Here is a 4117-nt window from a genome sequence, read left to right on the forward strand (position 1 = left end):
CTGTGTCATAAGTAAAGGGCTGGCTGGCTTGACCATTAAAGGGTGCTGTAACCCTCAAAGTACACTCCAGTCCAAACCAAAAAAAAAATTATTTTCTGTGTTTGTGAATTGTGTGCGCAGTAGCCGCACGTGCATCAACAAAGTAGTGCCAAGCGTGCGCCTGTGTCATAATTAAAGGGCCAGCTGGCTTGACCGTTAAATGGTGCTGTAAACCCCCAAAGTGCACTCCAAACCAAAAAAAAAATATTTTCTGTGTTTGTGACTTGTGTGCACTGTGGCTGCACGTGCATCAACAAAGGAGCAGCGCCAAGCGTGCGCCTGTGTCCTATAAGTAAAGAGCCGGCTGGCTCATTTCTTAAAGGGTGGTGTAACACACAAAGTGCACTACTCTCCAGCAAAAATAAAAAAATATTTTCAGTGTTTGTGTGCGCTTTAGCCGCACGTATATATCAATATAACATAAATGGAGGACCAAACTTTCTCCAATAAAAATAAAATAGGGAAAGATCAAGAACCACTTCCTCCTAGTGCTATTGCTGCTGCTGGGAGTTGTTCATCATCCCAGAGAGGAAGTAGGAACATCACTACTTTTACTAAACAATTGACCCTCCAACAGTCCCTAGCGATGAGGATGAAGTACGACAGCAGTCATCCTGAAGCAAAACGTATAACTGAGGCCTTGACTGCTATGTTGGTGTTAGACGTGCGTCCGGTATCCGCCATTAGTGCAGTGGGATTTAGACAATTGATGGAGGTAGTGTGTCCCCGGTTCCAAATCCCGTGTAGATTCCACCTGCATCCTCAAAGCAGCAGCGACAAGCATGCGTCTGTCTGTTAAAGGGTGGTGACACCCTCAAAGTGTGCTACACAAACAATAAAAATATTGTTCTTTTTTTTTCGGTCTTTGTGAAATGTGTGGGCTGTAGCCGCACCTGCATCCTTAAAGCAGCAGCGACAAGCGTGCGTCTGTCTGTTAAAGGGTGGTGACACCCTCAATGTGTGCTACACAAACAATAAAAATATTGTTCTTTTTTTTTCGGTCTTTGTGAAATGTGTGGGCTGTAGCCGCACCTGCATCCTTAAAGCAGCAGCGACAAGCGTGCGTCTGTCTGTTAAAGGGCGGTGACACCCTCAAAGTGTGCTACACAAACAATTAAAATATTGTTCTTTTTTTTCTGTCTTTATGAAATGTGTGGGCTGTAGCCGCACCTGCATCCTTAAAGCAGCAGCGACAAGCGTGCGTCTGTCTGTTAAAGGGTGGTGACACCCTCAAAGTGTGCTACACAAACAATAAAAATATTGTTCTTTTTTTTTCTGTCTTTGTGAATTTTGTGGGCTGTAGCCGCACTTGCATCCTCAAAGCAGCAGCGACAAGCGTGCGTCTGTCTGTTAAAGGGTGGCGTAACCCTCAAAGTGTTCCAAAAAATAAAAAACTATTTTTTTAATGTGTTTGTGACTTGTGTGCGATGTAGCCGCACGTGCATCAACATAGTAGCAGCGCCAAGCGTGCGCCTGTGTCATAAGTCAAGGGCTGGTTTGGACATCTGGTCCGGACTGATGACGTGCCAACAATTTCTGACAAGTCTACTGTCACTGCATATGATACTGTCCTCAAAGCAGCAGCGACAAGCGTGCGTCTGTCTGTTAAAGGGTGGTGACACCCTCAAAGTGTGCTACACAAACAATAAAAATATTGTTCTTTTTTTTTCTGTCTTTGTGAATTGTGTGGGCTGTAGCCGCACTTGCACCCTCAAAGCAGCAGCGACAAGCGTGCATCTGTCTGTTAAAGGGTGGTGACACCCTCAAAGTGTGCTACACAAACAATTAAAATATTGTTCTTTTTTTTTCGGTCTTTGTGAAATGTGTGGGCTGTAGCCGCACCTGCATCCTTAAAGCAGCAGCGACAAGCGTGCGTCTGTCTGTTAAAGGGTGGTGACACCCTCAAAGTGTGCTACACAAACAATAAAAATATTCTTCATATTTTTTCTGTCTTTGTGAATTGTGTGGGCTGTAGCCGCACTTGCATCCTCAAAGCAGCAGCGACAAGCGTGCGTCTGTCTGTTAAAGGGTGGTGTAACCCTCAAAATGCGCTCCACAAACAATAAAAATATTCTTTTTTTTTTTTCTGTCTTTGTGAATTGTGTGGGCTGTAGCCGCACTTGCATCCTCAAAGCAGCAGCGACAAGCGTGCGTCTGTCTGTTGAAGGATTACATCGGTGACAGCATCCAGGTAGGCATTTCAGACAGTCCGTACCTGTACTGGCAGGAAAAAGAAGCAATTTGGAGGTCCCTGTACAAACTGGCTCTATTTTACCTGAGTTGCCCCCCCTCCAGTGTGTACTCCGAAAGAGTGTTTAGTGCAGCCGGGAACCTTGTCAGCGAAAGGCGTAGGAGGTTGCTTCCACAAAATGTGGAGAAGATGATGTTCATAAAATGAATTATCAACTCTTCCAGGGAGACCAGCCTCCAGAACGTACAGAGGGACCTGTGGTTCCAGCGGTGACGAATTAATACTCTGTGAGTATGAGGATGTACACACTGAAGAGGGTGAGGAATCGGTGGATGAGGAGGATGAGGATGACATCTTGCCTCCGTAGAGCCAGTTTGTGCAGGGACAGATTAATTGCCAGCTTGTTTTGTGGAGGCCCAAACGAACCAATCATTTCAGCCACAGTTGTGTGGCAGACCCTGGCGCTGAAATGATTGGTTTGTTAAAGTGTGCATGTCCTGTTTATACAACATAAGGGTGGGTGGGAGGGCCCAAGGACAATTCCATCTTGCACCTCTTTTTTTTCTTTGCATTATGTACAGTTTGGGGCCTAGTTTGTCAAACTGCCATCCTGTCTGCCACTGCAGTTTCACGCCTAGATGGGTCACGTGTTTGTGCCGCCCACTCGTGTCGCTTAGCATAGTCATCCAGCTACCTCGGTGCAACCTTTTGGACATAAAAACACTATTGTGAGGTGTGAGGTGTTCAGAATAGACTGGAAATTAGTGGAAATTAAGGTTATTGAGGTTAATAATAGCATAGGAGCAGAAAAACCTACAAATTCTGTGATTTTAGCTGTTTTTATGCTTTTTTAAAAAAAAATACAGATCCAAAACACAAAACCCAGAACCCAAAACACGGAAGGGTGGTTTTGGCAAAACCAATCCAGATCCAAAACACAAAGAAAGATCCAGATCCAAAACCAAAACACAAAAAGTGGCCGGTGCACACCCCTAGTATAGAATAGTGCACAGGTTCTCAAACTCGGTCCTTAGGACCCCAAACAGTGCATGTTTTGCAGGTCTCCTCACATAATTACTAGTGAAATAATTAGCTGCACCTGTTGATCTTTTAAAACATTTCAGTGAGTAATAAATACACCTGTGCACCTGCTGGGTGACCTTGAAAAAGTGAACTGTGTGGGGTCCTGAGGACCGAGTTTGAGAACCACTGGAATAGTGCATGGTACAGTACCTAAATATCATGCCTGGGATAGCAAAATAGTAAATGCTGTTCCCAACAGATATTAATACCAAGAATATTATCTAAAAATCTATACATTCACATGTCCACCATCTACAGCTCCATAATAAGGCAAATAATACTCAGCTGTGGGGGACCTTCACTGCCTATTAGTGGGTTGGGTAATATTTGCCAGCGGCTGAAAAGCGCTGGTTAGAATCCCAACGCCAGAAGCCCACTGTTCAGAATCCTGACTACGGCTGGTAAGTACCCTAACCCTCCCCCTCTCCCCACTCTAACCCTAACCTCCCTCCAGTGGTGCCTAAACCTTACCCCCCCTTCCCGCACACTAAACCTACCCCTCCCCGGGGGGGTGCCAAACCCCAACCTCCCTCTGATGGTGCCTAACCCTAACCTCCCCTGTCTGTAGCCTAACCATAACCTCCCCCCTCCCGTAGCCTAAGCCTAAGTCCCCCTGGGGCGCCTAAAACTAACCCCCCCATGGCTAACAGCTACCCGACCCCACTGTACTTACGTTCGGGATGCTGGCTGTCGGTATTCCGGCATCGACATCTCAACTGATCGGGATTCTGGGCATTGGTATCTCCAGCTGATCTGGATCCCGGCAGTCAGCATCCCGGCCGTCGGTTAATTGACTGCACCCCC

This window comes from Taudactylus pleione, unplaced genomic scaffold (assembly GCF_031769625.1).
Source record: "Taudactylus pleione unplaced genomic scaffold, aTauple2 ptg000007l, whole genome shotgun sequence".
Lineage (NCBI taxonomy): Eukaryota > Metazoa > Chordata > Amphibia > Anura > Myobatrachidae > Taudactylus > Taudactylus pleione.